The sequence below is a fragment of the Pelmatolapia mariae genome, linkage group LG10_11, assembly GCF_036321145.2.
Source record: "Pelmatolapia mariae isolate MD_Pm_ZW linkage group LG10_11, Pm_UMD_F_2, whole genome shotgun sequence".
NCBI lineage: Eukaryota > Metazoa > Chordata > Actinopteri > Cichliformes > Cichlidae > Pelmatolapia > Pelmatolapia mariae.
The window spans coordinates 56,235,931-56,253,514 of record NC_086236.1 but is presented as its reverse complement, the minus strand read 5'-3'; the positions used below and the strand labels follow the sequence as shown (position 1 = coordinate 56,253,514).

The window sequence follows — 17,584 nt, the reverse complement described above, 5'->3', positions numbered from 1 at the left end:
AAATAGATAAAGAATAAGGCCTATTAGCAGAATCAATAATGACACTGGTATTGATGAAATCTTATCAATAATCATCACTAATGTACTCTCCAGCAGAGTTGGGCAAATTACTGTTCTCGGATTAAAAGCTGACTCAACTGGAGGCGTAAATTGAAAAAGGTCTTGTCAGCTTGTCTTGTACTTCACAGCGTTTTGTAACTTTGCAAGATTTTATCTCTCAGGTTCACACGTGAAAGAAAAAAAATTGGTGCAGGGCATCCACCAGCACATACACGCTTAAGTGTGATCTCTCACCCCCTGGGGAGAGAAAAAAATTCAATGAAATCTATTGAACTGCTGCACCACAACTTTTGACAAGGTTAAAATGTAACATGTTACATCAGTTTATATGTTCCCACTTAGCCACTCGACCGGTTTCAGTTTGAGTAAGGTATAAAAGAAAACAAAGCACTTATTGCAAACCACTTCATATCAGCCTTTAGCAACATTTCCTGACCATCACTTCTGCAGCTCCCTGTTAGATAACATCAGACACACAAAAAAAATATTAATTACAAGATTTTTTTTTTATATAAGAAATAAAAACGTTTTAAAATAAACATTAAACATCTGTTTTTAATATCTGTAGGGGAAAAGCAAGTTCAGGAAAACTCTCTTGTGAGGATATAGTAAGTGGGATATTGTAAGCTAGTAACGTAGAGCTTAACATAGATGTGTAAATCATAGATATTTACACATAAAACACACTTCAGACAAATATGTTTTATGTATATCATTACTGTTTAATCTATCATATTTGTGAAGGACTACTTTAAGAAGTAGAAAAATAACTGTGTTTTAAATATTGCCACTAAACAGCAGAAAAAATGTGAATGTGAATAAAAATTCAAATGTCGTATTTCTGTATGAATGATAGAAAAATATTACCGGTAATATAACAAATAAAAACTGTTTAATTGTCATCAAGTGGAAACTTCCTGACCTGGGATGAAAAAAAATACTCAAACCAAGAAGTGAAGCTCTTTGGATGTTAAAACCTCCAGAGCTATACCAGAAATAAACATCTTTACAATCTGTTACAAAGAAAATGTTTGGTCTCCATTACTTTTCTTTGAAAAGGCAGCATGTGTACAGGAAGCAAATCTTTACATAACCAACAAATTATGTTCCATTAGGGCCTAATTAAGTCATAATTAATGCAGTGGCTGCCTTTAGTTACTGGTGGCTACTGACGGGCTAATCGACTGCAGTTAATCGAGTAATAGAACTGGACTTCTAGATCATGTTTGTGGTGTTAAAGCAAATTTACCGCACTTCTCTGACAGCTGGAAATCGAACCATTTAGAGTGTGAGAATCTTTTAGTTTTGTTTTACTCACACTACTGTACAGTTTGACCTGTTCATACTCTCTGCAGACTGATATACTTTAGATGGTCGCTTAGATAAGGTCTGCATGCTAAAAATGGGCCACTTTAGCCTAGTGGTTGCTAGGACACATAATGACACCATGATGTCTGATATGGATAAAGCTCTTCAAGGGGCCTACAATGCATCTGTGTGGCAAATTTGTTTGCACAGATTTTTTGTATTATAGTAAGATGTTAAAACTAATTAGCACACATATGTGAGTGTGGACGCAAAAAACCTTTCTAGCATTAGTTAGCATAATAACATAATCATTCATTACATTCTCTTTTAACTGGCTCCAAAAAGCCAAAGACACAACCGGCAAAATGCCAAACCCAAGACTTCAAAATCATCTCCAGGTCTATCTTTTATATACAGTCTTGCTATTGTCCCTAACATCTTTATATACAGTTATACAAGAAACTAATGTTTAATAGGTGATCATTGTGGCATCTGGCAGTCTGCACTCATGCATGACTGAAGGAGAGCTACAGGGGTTGCTGCGTTCTGTAAAGCTGCTACCGTACTGAGTGTTGAACTGTGCAGTATGTTCACATTACTAACATTAGTTATGGTTCACAGCAGAGGTGCTAGAGGTTTGTGCAGCGATATTGGTGAAAAAGCTGAGTGCACTTACAAAATTACCATGCTATAGGATGTGTTATTGTATCTCTTTATAGCGCTCACATTTGCTTTTCCATTGATGTTATCTTCTGTTGTTTTTTCCTGTAAGCCACAGTGCAGGACCCAGGTTTTCCCCGACCACATCTGTAATGCACTTTAAACTCAAACCCAGCTTGGTCTTTTGCCACAATTTGGACTGTTGGAGGGAGAAAACAGCCTGAAAACCATCATAAAAGGAAACATGCCAGTTATAAAATCGTTCCTAGTAGATTCCTGGAAAATAACGATTTGGAAAATTCACAGATTCTCCCGGATATCCTGAAGGAATTTACCAGACTGTTTATCTCACTTTTTTCCATCCTCTCAAAATTGTTCAAATTCCAGGACTAGCAGGAAGCCTGAATTTCAGTACTCGCTCTGCAATCTCTGTCCTTTCTGTTTCACTGACAGCTGCTAGACTGCGTCGGCCTTGCTTGACCTTTATGAAACAACAACACAAAACCACACAATGTAGCAGAATCTTGGATATATTTCTCTCTTCACCGTTTCTGGCGAAACACATACATAGCAGAGCTCTTATATGAATACAAACACCAACATCGGAGCCTTCCATCACAGAAAAACTTACATATTCCTGTTCACAGCATCATGTCAAAATGCTGTCAGATGGATGTCAGCTTCTTTCTGGAGATGCCATTTGATCACAGCGAATGTAGACAGCAGTGCTTCAAGCAACAGATACATTAAATAAAAGCACGCGCACGCACACACTCCTGCTTACTGCTGTCTCTCAGCCATGCCTCTCCACTCACTGTATTTCTAATCAGGCATGGCAGAGGACACCTCCGGTCTCCCTGGCGCTCTGGGCTCTGCCTCTCTGTGTGAGTGTATGTCAGTTTAGTTTATGTTGGGTGCTAGTCTCTTTGAAGTCTCTTTTAAACAGCCTGGCTTCATACGACGTTAAACAGACACACAACTCTCCATCGTTCTTATTAATCCATTAGCATACTGCACTTCCTCCATCTTTCTTTTAAACCTCCATCCTGGACATCGTGCACTCTCGTTCCCAGCCACCCCACCCCCACTCCCTCCCGTTTCTCTCTTAGTGATGTTTTCTCCTTTCAAGAGCGGTTGCCATCACTACTTCCCTACAAGAACACAATTTCCTCCTTCACATCCTTCTCTGTGTCTCTCTTCATCTTCCCCTCCTCTCCTTTTCTCCACAGGCTTAATCCCCCTTTAGAGATTGCACAACCACTATTTCTCACAACCATTTGGAAAAACTCAGCAAGAGGATCCAGCGCTTCACTCGCTTTAGAATTTATGACTGCGAGCGAGGATCCTCCCTTCTAGGGATTTCATGTTTATATGTATAAAAGAATATTCAGAGGAAGGGAGGGAGATAATACTGTATGAGAGTGAGGGCAAATGGAAGAGATGATGAGTGTTACTAATAAACACAAAGTTTGTCCTGCTAAATATGTTAAACTACAAACGTGGGCCCTCTGTATAGCAGTTTTGTTTTGTTTTTAAAAAAAAAATAAAAAATCATAAAATATAACCAGGTGTAATTTGTTTCTAAAAGTGTCTAAAAAACATGCTGCCTTTTTGAAGCTTCCTTAAGAAGAAAACCAGAGACGGTGCTATTCAGGTGTACGAGTTGTCCTTGGGTCATATAGGCTTGATAAGCTCAACAGTTTCCAAGACAACGCTGATGGGAGCGCTGATTTTCTGAACAGTCGTAATGCATCTCAATTGGAGCAGAACAAGGCTCAGGCTAACATTAGGGGAGGGAAATAGAAACAGAACACGGTGGCCTGAAGCCCCGTCTTCATGCTTCTCTAAGGAGTACACAGGCGCCCGAGGCAAATCAGCTGGGTTCGCTTAATATCCAGATCATAACCTTGACTGCAGAATATAGACTGGTCCCGTCGAGGAAATAAAACAACCCAAGGACTGGGACACGACTGAGAGAGAGTGAAAGAGACCTGCCATCAGTTAACAAAGAGAAAGGGACAGAAAATACACGCCCTGTCCATCTGACAGTGGACTTAAAAAACATACCGAGCACTGTACCTCTATGGCATATTGCTGTCTTTACCATGAGTTACAGGCTACATTGTATGAAATGAAGACGATTCAGACTAATGCAAAATCCAAGACACTTTAATGAACAACCCAGCACACACACAAACACACACAAAAAGAGTTTGTTTAGGCTGCAATCTATAATTAATTAACCACAAGATTCATTGGTGACAGTGTTTTAGTTAATATTAGTGCAAGCCTGTAGAGCTCGAAGAATTCAATCATCACTTAAAAATCCCCCATGAGTCAAAATATCATTTTCCCAGTCGAATCACGACATGCTTTTAGCTGCATCAGTGGAAATAGATAAGGGAGATGGAAACAGTGTCAGAAAAGGGCAGAGGAGGTCAACTCAATCCTGTTTGCTGCGTAGATGCTCTCTGCTCCAGCGGAAAATACATGCAAAGTTTCTGAACTAAGAGCTACAAACTCTAAGGCACTGAAACAGGTTCAACTTTCTATTAATGTAGCATGTCAGGAGTCGGGCAGCTGCTCTGCAGGTGGACAGGATTGCATTATTAATAGGTTATGAGCGAGGCTCTGGGCTGGATTACTGATTTATGTTCTACACTTTTTCCTCAGTTTTTAACTTTTTTTTCATTCTGACTAATATATTTTAAATTTGAATGGGTCTCAATGATCAGTGTTAGGTGTTTATTTAGAAAAACTCTTATATTATTTTATTCAATCCATTTTTTAAATCCCGTCTCAAAAAGCACCTCCGTAAACTGGCTTACTCACTCTGACTGTCTTCCACATGTAACATGAATTCTTAATGATTTTAACTTGGTGAACATTATTGTCCATTGTTTTGTTATTTATTTATTTATTTACTCATGTGTGATCTTTGTTTAGAAAGGGGCTTAAAATAATAATAATTATTATTATTTATATACACTCACCGGCCATTTCATTAGGTATACCTGCTTTATTTTTTCCCACTAAACCATGTAGGCTTTACAAAGAATGGTCTGAAAAAGAGAAAAGATTGAGTGAGCAGCAGTTCTCTGGGTGAAAATGCCTTGTTGATGTCACAGGAGAAAATCCAGACTGATTTGAGCTGATAGGGACACCTCGTTGAATCTCTGCTATGAAGAATTAGACACTTCTCAAGGCAAAAAGGAATCCAAACCTGGTACAAGCAAGGTGTACCTAATGAAGTGACCAGCGAACGTATACGGTAATGATAAATAACGTATGGTTAAACAGCAATATTGATAATGGCCTTGTTATGGCCTAAATACTGATATTAGTAATGATCTAAAAGAAATCAATACACCAAAATCAAAATGGTGCTATTCTCTTTGCAGTCATGGTTGTGAGCATCGCGGCATTTCGGCATGAAAGTCACCTCACTAAAAGAAAAAGGTGCGACTTAGAGAACATTTCATGATTTCCACATACCATCTAATAATTAAGATTAACCTGAGCACAAAAAAAGAGTGCCCAACGTCAGCTGATGTCAAGATTAACTGCCGTCATCTCAGACACAACATTTTCAATTTCACAACACTCACAACAACAACTAAATCAAGCCAACAGATGTGGTTAAACACAGCAGCGCTCAGCTGAAACAGGCCCTGCTTCAGTTGTTTAGTTTCATTCTCCCGTCAGTTCTATAGTCTGGTTGTTTTCCTGAGATGTGGAGCCTGGGGCTTTTTTATCCCCACTACAGAGCTGAGAAATATCAGACCGCACGTACTACTAAGCCACTTGTGTAAGCAGAGTCAACCCCCCAGTATTATCAATGCCTGGTTCCTGACCTTATTTATTGAAAACATTCCCCTGAGCAAACCCAAATTGGCTTTTTACCAAATCACGGTATTACTGGCCACATTTACACTCTACACACTCTAATTAATCAGCACATATGCCACAAAACAATGGTAAAATCTTCGCATGCTTTATTGATTTTTAGAAAGGCTTTCGATTCCATTTTGCTAGAGGGTTTAAATTAAAACATTCTCTAAATAAGCACAGCAGGTAGACGTTTGAAAACAATTAAGTCGACGTAAAGTCTTATTCGAATGACCATCAGTACATGAGGAACGCAGAGGTTGTCAATAATCCTAATCCATAATTTCTAATGTCAAAAAAAAAATTTTTTTGTGTGTGTGTGTTCGGTATTTTATCAAGAGTTCTTTTCTGCTTCTTTACACACAGCATGGAAAGTCATTCACATAAAGGTCGAGATGAAACCCATCAAGTAGGATGGAATGGCTGATATACATGATAGTATCTTTCAACAGTCTCAACAGTTTTATGTGGCAACCTATAAATAGTTCAGTCTTCACCGAGGGGCCAGACAGATTTCAATCAATATTTGTCAAAAAATAGTCCACATATAAGCCAGAGGACTCATATCATTATTCAAGCTTAATGTGAAAGGCCTGCATTCAAAATATAAAATTAGATTCACAAGTTTAAGTATTATTAATGTTTTAAAGCACCAGAAATAAAAGCAATTGCTGTGGAGAATAACTCATTTCACTCTAATGTTTACTTTGTTTTTGGATGACAACTAGATTTTAGTTACTGATGCACGAATAGGTTCATGTTAATGTTCCTGCAAGTAAAGGTGGGGCTGACTTGAATCATTTCACATACTGCTGGGTAGCGTGTGAATTCCCCTTTGGGCATCATAATGTTAGTTATTTCAAGCGAAACACAGACCTTGCTTTTCCTGTGCGAGGTGTCCCTCCCACACAGACGTGCGAGGGTAATTTCTAAATCGGACAAGTTATGCTGGTAATACTGATCCTGAGCAAACAGGGCTCATATCAGTAATAAAAGCAGAATAGAAATTGGAAGAGACTAATGAAGGGGAAAAAATGAAAGAAGAAAAAAAAAAGCAGGGACAAAAACAGCACTTCAGCCTCCGGCAGTAGTATTGACAGTCAACTACAATGAATTTAAAATCATGAGCTTACAAAAAAAGCCCAAGTTTCAGGAAAACGAATAGAAATTCAAATTAGGAAATACCCGATGCAGTCAGTACCTGGCGTTTAAAAACACTGCTTTGGTAAACTGTCATCTGGCAGTGAATGCACTGAAACAAAAAGCATGGAGAATAAGCATTTTTGGCATTTAGGAGAAAAACAGAAACTTCAGCTATCTCCCAAGTTAAGTCAAACCTGTCTTGGATGGACCATCAGCTGTTAGGAGATCACTAGATGTCAGCTACCCATCAGAGTCCTGCATGCAAAAATCTGCAGGTCCATAATAAACATCCCAGGTAATTAGGCCTGCACAATAAATCGGAAATTTATTGTCATCGCGATATCAGCCTGTGCGATGGGCCCATCGCAAAAGACGGCGTAAACTGCGATAATTGGGTACCTTAAAATGTTTACACACGTGCCTTAAAGAATTTATCAATCAAAGAAACCCCTTTACACATTTAACCAGTCGAATAGAGCCCTTCACGGCATTAACCAATCAAATGGATTAGAGGCCCGCCTCCTATGCAGGTGGGGAGCGAACAACGCTGCAGCAACGAGTCAGAGTTGTAAAGGCTGAGAGCGAGACGCATGACGAGAACGCTACTGACTATGAACTCGTGCCTAAAAAAAAAAAAAATAGTACCTCGCTTATTTGGAGGTACTTTGGATTTGATAAAGACGATGTTCTCCAAACACAGGTACTCTGCAAAACTTGCCGAACACTCCTGGCAACCACCAGAGGAAACACGACTAATCTCCACCATCATCTTCAATACAACCACAGAGAACTGTTTGAAGAGTTCTAGAAAGATAGGGCTAGCCAAACAAAGGTTGCTAATGTTAAGACAAAGAGCACAGCAGTCCAACAGCCATCTCTGTATCCGAGTTTTTCAAGTGGAACTCCTTATGAGAAAACGTCGAAGCGGTACAAAGAAATAACAGAGGCCATTACACATTTTTTGACAAAGACATGATGCCTATAAATACAGTTAGCAGAGAGGGCGTCACCAGTCTGATACATAAAGTGGACCGGGACCCCTCACGAAACTACTTTTCCCATGTCGCCATTCCACAAATGTACGAAACATGCCGCAAGACCGTCATGTTTGAACTGAGCCAAGCTGAAAACTACGCAAGCACTACAGTAAAGTTTCCTCTCCAGTTTTGACTTAGGTCATAACTACTTGGTGAGTGGTAAAATGATGAACAACTGCATTGAGATAATTTGCAGTATAATTTAAGTTATGTTTATTTCAAACTAATTATAGAGACCAGGAAGGATGTCTTTCAGAATTCAAGCCTCAGAATTTTTTTTTTTTTATGGGGGCAATGTTTCAATGTTAAAGTGCACTTTGTTGTTACACTGCTAATACAGCAGCTTTCTTTAAATAAAATTGTTGCAGTAAAATGGAAATTATGTATCCTGTTTTTTGGGTTTTTTTTGCTATTTATTTTATCGCAAGTCATATCGTTATCGCAATATTGATCACAGTTATCGCACATCGCAGGTTTTCCTAATATCGTGCAGCCCTACAGGTAATACCCATTGATTAGCAACATTGAAAGAAGAACAACTGAACTCACAATGCACAAGGACCAAAGGAACCTTTTTTACAATTCTAAAGCCATAAAAACCTTTAGCACTTCCTCCAAACTACGTGGGGCATCAACATGAAAATCAAAGCAAATTAAATCTGGCATAATTTTTTGGACACAATCCTTGGTCACAAATCAACATAAGCTGCAGGCACAAATGATCTATTAGGTGGGTTTTGTAAGTAGTACAGGGAGGAAGTCTCTGTCTACAGTTAACAGCTACTTGTAAACTTAACACACAAAGAAAGAAGTCATTTGTAAAGCTGAGTTATATTGGTTTCAGTTGCATGTCTCATTTCCAACTCAACTGTTAACTTTAAATCATGAAACACAACAAAGACACACCTTAAATCATGGTACTCCCCTGCTTGTTATTGTGGTTGTAGCTTAGCTGTAGCCATGCCAACTGCCAACTCCCATCTGGCTATTTAATCATGTTGGGGTTCCTACTGGCATTGGGAATGCAAGCAGAAAACACTCTAAAGAAATGTAGAGGGGACCACACGTGTGAGTCGTTAAACCTTGGGGAGCCCCCAGAAGTGTATTAGTCAGAACGTACCATTACTGAAATAAACCTCAACACTGTTCAACCTCAGACCAACATGGCCTTCCAATAACCAAAGAAAATATTTTTGGATGCTCCCTTATTTCCCATGGGTTTGTCACAGTGGATGGATCTGCATGTTTGACTTGGCAAAGATTTCCTGGAGCAACCCTCCCATTTATCTGGGCTTGGGACCAGCACTAGGAGTGCATTAGCTTGTGACCCCCTGAGGCTGGGTTTGTATCTCCTCCAAAAACAAATCAAAGTAAACTAAATTATTAAAGTGATAAAAAATGCGTATCTGGAACAATAGGTAAATCAAATGCAATTGGTATTTGTCCCTAAAGCATGAATATAAATTGGTAGAGTAACATAAACTGTCTGAAATGCAAAACATTAACAGTTCCTGATGAAATACAGACTAAGCGGACACAGTCTAGCCACAGAGAACCAGTGACACAAGAAAGCTGGGCTATGAACCGAGGAAGAGGCACCGCAGAACAGTTCTTCTTAAAATATGACAAATAATATCAGAGCTGAAAACCAAATTTGGTTTGTGAATCTTCACATAGCTGGATGACAGTGAAAAACAGCTGATTCTGTTAGTTGAGGGACCTGCAGGATCTATCTAAACTATCTATTGGGGTTTGTGATACAGCCTCAAAAATCATATTACAATATTTAAAGAAAATTTACAATAATGATAATTCTGACAATATAGGAGAAATAAAATGCTGATAAAACGTTTTCCATCCTTCTTTTCCAATGAGGTACTGTCATTGATGACAAACTACCTTATTCAAAGTGTGAATCTTTCGCCACAAGGTGAAAGCAGAAGCAGCATTACAGCGTAATAGTAGTGACACAGCATTATACATAGTGACACAGCATAAGTCAAATACTGGTGGTGGAGTTTTCCCTGTAATTCTAAGTGAAAGTATAACACAACCTGCACATCACCACCTGATAGTATCTCCTCCTCCTGTACGTTCATACCCTGGTTTTACGTGATGGTGTCTTTTGCCCTAAGTGATATAACAAGTTAATTTCCACGTTTATCAGGAACAGTTTTCTCGCATATTTTGCAAAGCAATTTTTTGTTGGAGTTTGTTGAAGTAGCTTCCTTTTTACAAAATCAGAGGTTGACATCCAGCTCTCTATGTCAGACATGCCTGTTCTTGACAAGTTGTTGCGCTCACTAAGGAATATAGATGCTTTTTATATCCCATAAAAATGTATTCCCCATATTATCGCAGAGGATTTATCCCTACTACTTACATAATATGTTGTTAAAGTTTTAAAAATCAGTTTAAAAAAAACAAAGAGGAGTACAGAGAGAACTGCCCATGGCAGCGTAAAAGTCCCAGTTGAAATTGATTACCAATGCAAAACTTGGCTCACAAGCAAAGTGGAATTAAATACTTCAATCTCCAATCACTGGGGCCTTTTTGGCCAAAATCAATATACATTACTGTCACGAGGGGTGTTCCCCTGATGGTTGGAAAGAGAGTGGAGCTTTGTGTGTACACGTATTAAAATAAATTGATCACAACACACATAAGAACACATAAATGACTGCATCATCCTGGTGGTCCGTTTGATGTTAGTATGCTGTAAATGATCTTTTAACAACTATTAACTTTTTTGCACTTGCCTCGCAAAAATGCAAAGGTACAGACAGTGGAGGCTTTGATTACACTGACTGGCACAAATAATACAACAGTTTACACAATTAAAACACCATCACAGGCTGTGTGTTAATTGGTGTTAACACGTACTCACACAGAAACTCCCTAATCACCCTGTAATACTTAAAGTCTGAACCATTAGGCCCAGTGGGTTTGTGTGTCTGGTCTCCCCTGTATGTTTGCGGCTCTTTTCTACTATTACAGCTGCTGCTATTCCTACTATAACTCATGCCAAGCTGGAGGGATTTACGAGTCTCTGACAGCACAGCTGGATTTCTCTGCCTACTAACCACTTTAACAATATGCTTTGATTTTTTTTCATCTAAAAATACGAAAAATGGTAATATTTCTAAGACTATGTTACAGTGCAACCTTGCAATTTTGTGGCTGCTTTTATCTGTAAAACGTCTTACAGTACCTTAGGCAAAAAAAAGGAAAGAAAATGTCTTTAAAATTTATATCCGAAGCTACTTGTAAGAGAACTGCATTGCTGTCTATTAAGCATGACTTTTAGCACACTTTACCATGTCAGCATGTCTATTTCCCCAGCACATAATATGTGATATATTTGTCATATTCTTTGCACTTTTGTGGAGCTACTGGTCAATTTTCATACATACACACAGTGTAAAAACCAATGTGCAGACATATGTTTAGCTGCCCCCAGGTAACACACAATAACAAAAAATCAAAGGTCAACTAGGCTCTGATAGCTCACTGCATGAAAGTATCTGTTGTGTTACACCATTTCTCATCTGTATTATAAAGCACACAGACATACAAGAGTAAACAACAACAACAAGGAATCGGGAAAAATACTTTGTATTGTTGCATTGCATTGTTTGCATTATGTTGCATTGATGGTTCTTTTGCAACCCTCTTTTCATCGTTATGCCATTGTTAGGATTTTTAGCATTATTGATAATCAGTGTTCTGACTTTAAAACATTTCTCACTCACATTTTAGAACCAAACAGCAGCGCTTTAAGTGTCGTTTAAAATTCCTTAAGAGAACTCTAATGCAATCTTCACATTAACTGAATTTCCCTGGAACAGAAAAAGCTTGATAAAAGTTGATTTATATTTGCTGTTACAGCAGCTGGTAAGATCAAAGAAACATCCCAACAGAGTTATGTGCCAAAGTAGAGCTGGGCGATATAAGATTTTTTCATATCACGATATGTTTTTTTCATTTCAGGCGATAATGATATATGTCACGATATAAGCCAAATTATAACAGCGCTGGCACGGCTGGCAGCCTTAACCCAATTTCCCTCGGGATGAATAAAGTATAATCAATCAAATAACTATATTTGTAAGATTTAAATGTGCCGTTGCTCACGAGTAAAATGTGAAATAATCTGCAGCTTGTTTTGATTTAAATATTTATTTCCCATAATAAGTTCAACAGGGTAGATGTACTTAAGGAACATGAGACTTCAGTTTCAGATAAATAAAGGCAAATATTGCAAACTACACAAAAGGCAGCCGCTAAAGTGTTTAAGTTTCAAAATAGAACAAACAAAACAAACTACTAAATTGTCAATTCCACTTAGAAACAAAATATTAATTCTAAAAATAAATCTTAGTTTGTTTTACAGAAGAACAGACAAAATTGACTAACTTTTGTCAATATCAAATAAACTGAGAACTAAAAGGAAATTCTCAATCTCTCCTTGTTGTATAGCTTAGCTTTTCAAACAGTTTTAACAGTGACTTTAGTCTGACAAAAGCCGAATGACGAATTAGCGCTTTCAGTCAGAGATTGAGCATGCACCGGTTTATTGTATTTCCAGACTTGCTTTCGGCACAATTTACAGTGCGCGCTACTCTGTTTTTTGTCAGACTTGAAATAGCCGAAATACCTTCACACTACGGAACTTCTATGGCCCTTCCGTTCGACAATCTCTCCGGCATTGGAACCAGCATCGGTTTTTTCTTCGGTAACCTTCGCTCACGCTCTCGGTTGATTTTTCTCTAGTCGGCAAACTCATTTCCTTCATTACCTGGGCAGCCCGGCTGCAAAAACAAATACACATGTGCGCCTTGGCACTTGTGCTGTACGTAACAAGTCACGTGACGTGACGCTGCGGCTGTGATTGGTTCGGCTCTGCGCTACTTAATTTGGATTGGCTGTTCTTTTTTTTTTTTTTTTTTTTTTTTTAAGAGGACAAGAGGGATGAGGCCTATCGCAATAGTTTAATTTTTCTATCGAGAAAAAGTTATTTCGCAATACATATCGTTATCGTTTTATCGCCCAGCTCTCTGCCAAAGGTAGTTTGGATTTTTCAAATACGGTAACAAATCAGATATAATAAAGCTTTGTTAATTTTAGAGCAGGGCATTGCTGGATGTCAGCAACAGGGGGGAAAGGGGAACCACAGAAGCCAATAACACTAATGTAGTGTTGCAAATGAATCTGCTGCTAACATTAACTTCCCACATTGACACAATATGACACATTTTGCATTTGGATTTTCAGATTTTACTCATCTCTGTATTTAGCACGTTACCCTTTTTCACACATAGCCACCAGACAGTAAATAGTCATAAAGAGAGCAACGTGCTGCAAAGACACGCATCACTATTTTGGGGACTTTCATTTAGTTTTGACACATTTATAGGCACAAAATTGATAACAGGAGCAATTTACAAACTAATCAGTGATTTCAATCCTTACTTATGTACCTATGACCCTTAATTTTTGTTTTTCAACAATTGTTTAACAACACTTTAATTAGAATACTTAAACTTGTGTATACAAATAGTGTGCTAGTACAATAATGTGTGAACAACGGCATAAATTTGTTCAAGGGTTCAACACACAGAGCATAAACAATAGATCATAGCAAAGTCTGAAATATGAAGACAATACAAGACAGTTACATAACTGTTACAAGCTGTTTCTATGACGCATTAATGAGTTACAGATAGTAAAAAATGAGAGAAATAAGTGATATGAGATCGGATGAAGCAGTGCTCTCCTACATGCATTTTACAGTTGTAATAATACTCTAGCTATTATTCTTGTTATGTCTTCATATATCATTCTTTCTTTTTACTCTTCTTTAACTTGACCTCATTTTTATTTTTTATTTTCTTGTTTGTTTTTTTTAAATCACTGTTGTATATATAAAGACTTTGCCCTCACAATGAGCCTGTGGCACTTTAACCATTTTGTTTATTTATTTCAAACTATACTTTTTTTATCCTGCTATGGTAACAATGTAGTTTCCCTTGTGGGATCAATAAAGTATCTATCTATGTAGATATGTATATTCTTCATTAAATATAGCTGCTGTAACTTGGGCTTTCTACATGATTGCACAGCTGAATGAGGCTAATGAAGGGGACCCAACCATACAGCTTACAAAGAATTGCATGCACCGCTCCCGCTGCCCGCTTCACTCAGGCAACAACAAGGCAGACCCACCTCTCCAATGGAAAGCCTTTCACTTAGCTAACCTCTTTGACAAAGGCAGCAGAAATGCAACATGAGCACCAGAATTGAGTCAAAGTGAATGCAAATGTGCCTAATTTGCAATCAAAAGGGTCAGCACTCAAAATCAAAAGAGGCACTTTGCTGTTAATGGGGTGCTGAGGTTTATGTTTGACAATGTAACATGTAATTTCTCAAAAATAGTTTAAGCACACATTTTTATTTTGCCCGTAGGTGAATAAATCTAGTCTGTAGTATACATCAGGATCATATGGGGTGCAATGTTAAAAGGAGGTTCATATTTAGACTGAATTTTATCCATTGAACTTCTCTTGTTAAAGAAATTGGATTTTTCAACCAGAAGATAGACTGGCTTATTAAAACAAAGAAAGGGTCACCATAGGGGAGCTGAGGTCAGTAAAAGAAAAAAAAGAAAAAGTTACATATGCATGAACCGGTAAATATGTTTAATATATCCAGTTCAATACACAGTACAATAAAAAAAATCTCAGCCCTTTAGGTTTCAATATGAACAACCCTATCTACAAAAATGGTTGTGTTAACTGTTCTTTGTTGCATCACTTTGTGCAGGCATTCCTTAATTCGTACCTTTCAAAGTGAGTTAAGGGGTCTCTGGTCAGATGTGCAGGGTGCTCCACCAGTAGAGGGGGCGGAGCTTCAGAGATCCCACTTCCTCTTTTGCTCGTCACTCATACATGCTCCTTGAAGAGAAAAGAGAAATAAATTTAGAATAAATATTTATTGTGCTAAGGATGTTAAAAGACACCAAACATGCTGGCTAGAGGAAACTCTTATGCAATCTTGAAACTAGAATAAGGAAATGCTTTAAAACAGCTCTTCATTTATTTATTGTTTTCAAAATTCATGCATCGTACATAGGGAGAGTATTTTTTCAAATGCCTGGGAAAGGAGACATTTTCTGATCTATGAAAAAACCACAGGAAGCCAAAAACACATTTCTTGGCTTTGCATGTACAATAACGGTGCTATTCTTTCCTGCAAGATTACAAAGTTAGCAACACAATCTCACAAGGCAAGCTCCCACTCAGCGAATTATGCAAATGAGTCATGATTCAGTCAAACGTGCCAGTATAGTGGACTTTGGAAAGTTCTCAGTCAATTAAAAATTGGCATCCAAGGTCCGCATCTCTTTTTATTATGTCATAAACCAATCATCGTTCCTCTTTCCAGCGAAAATCTAAAGGTCAAACATGACCAAAGGCGCCGCCAGCTTCGCAGCAGGATAAAAAAAAGCAAGCGGGGAAACAGAGGGCTGATGGGGATGATGGGGTGGAGGGAAGCAGGGATAGACAACTGACGAATTCTCAGAACTGCTCATTTCACTGGATTAATCTGCTATTTTTGAAAAGTCCACAGAGAGCAGAGATGAGAGCGAATATGAGTCAGAGTGGGCCTGTGTGTATGCGGGTCTGCGTGTCCTTCAATCCGGCCCTTGGCCTACTTTAAAGCCAAGTCATCATTCTGGTCCACTGGGGCCTCATATTGCCAGCCAGTGTATATATTAGGGGTGCAACGATACACAAAATTCACGGTTCGGTTCGGTTCGATACTTTGGTGTCACGGTTCGATATTTTTTCGATACAAAAAAATGTTCATGCCTTTTTAATTTGTCATTTATTAAAATTATAAATATATATTTTAACTCAAAAGTACAGTTTTTAAATTTAATGTTGCTGAAACGACAAAGTAATAAAAAAATTAATATCTGATGGAGAAATCCCTCATCTTTGGAAAAGAGAGTTTATTACAGAGAAATGGCTCTTTCCAAAATAAAAGCTATACTATACGCTTCTTCTGGGGTATATTCTCAGCAGCATATTAAACATATCAGGTCCCCATAAGGAGAATCATGCGCTAACGGCTGTCTAAATGACTCGGGTAAAGTCTGTAGCATGCGTGCTTGTTGTTTTTGTCTGCTTCCACTTGTCTTTGCACTAGGATGATGTCGGAGTAAATGTGCAGTCATATTCATTGTGTTCCCACTAGTGCTGTCAGCGTTAATCTGAAATGACGTTAACGCCACAACACGGCAAATCTCCATTAACGAGCTACCGCGGATCGCCCGTGCGTGGGGCTGGACAGCGTCAACACGTTAACGAGCAAACTGCACTAACGCAGTAGTTCCCACCCATGTAATTGAACACTGCGTGGCACATCCGACATACTGTTTTACTTTTGTCCATGATGCGCTTACCTTCAGGGTCATACTTCACATGAAGACCAAAATAGTTCCAAAGGCCAGATCTGAATTAGGGCGGGGGAGGTTCAATTTACCATGTTGCAACGAGCTAAGCTTCTGTCTTGCTAGCTTGCGCTGCGCTCAGTGGATCTGCGCTCGACAGTGCAGCCTAGGCGGAGTAGTCGAAAGCAGATCCACTGAGCTCTCAACACAGACAGCATCGTCAGAAGAAAAGTTGATAAAATAAATTAAAAATCTTGTATTGATCGATACACTTGCATACCGAACCGAAAGCACTGTATCGAACGGTTCAATATCGATACGAGTATCGTTGCACCCCTAGTATATATGTGTATATTGAGGAATTGTATTACAAAAGCAGCCATACCATAAATCTCTTCCTGCCAGCCCACACACTTCTGCATTAGTGAGTGTGAGGAGGCTGTGCTGCAGTGCAGGTATGCCTCAGTATGAGAAGAGTCGTGGCCACCAAAGGTGTCTGCCTGTCTCCTTCTGGGTGAGTCATCAATCCTCATCTCTCTCTTACTTTATCTCTTATATACGTCGTAAGCCGTCTCTCTGTCTGCCCTTCTTTTCTCACTCTTTACATGATTTAAATGAACCTCCACGAAGTTTGAGTGGAATGTAATTCATCTGCAAATTGGAAGCAGGACAAGCAAGAGCTTCTAAAAATACTCATCAGATTCCCTTGACAATGACAAAATAGAACTACAGAACACCCACCACACACTCACACATGACCACACAACACTGCAGTGCAAATAGCAACGCTCTCTGTCTTTGTCTGTGCAAACCTCTTGCTCTTTTTAAAGTCAGAATGCTTTCTACCTGTCTCATTCTCTGTGAGTTTATGAGCGCTACATGTCTGGGTGGAAAAAAAGATGACAAAAACCACAAAACCCAAGACGGCAGACAGCAAGCACAGCAGTGATGATGAGAGAATGAATATTGTGAGAAACGCGTCTGGCAGTAGTGCCCTTTGTTACGCTCATGATAATAAACTAATGTGAAAATC

The 17,584-nt window shown here is 38.6% G+C and overlaps 1 protein-coding gene across 2 annotated transcripts in view; it reads right to left on the bottom strand.

Moving 5' to 3' along the window:
• The window catches only part of galnt1 (UDP-N-acetyl-alpha-D-galactosamine:polypeptide N-acetylgalactosaminyltransferase 1), a 55,877-nt gene that overhangs the window by 23,614 nt on the left and 14,679 nt on the right, over positions 1-17,584 (bottom strand). For both annotated transcript variants that reach the window (XM_063485940.1, XM_063485941.1), the window contains exon 2: positions 14,937-15,049. The gene's annotated coding sequence lies outside the window, so the exon portion shown is untranslated. The remainder of the gene's footprint in view (positions 1-14,936; positions 15,050-17,584) is intronic.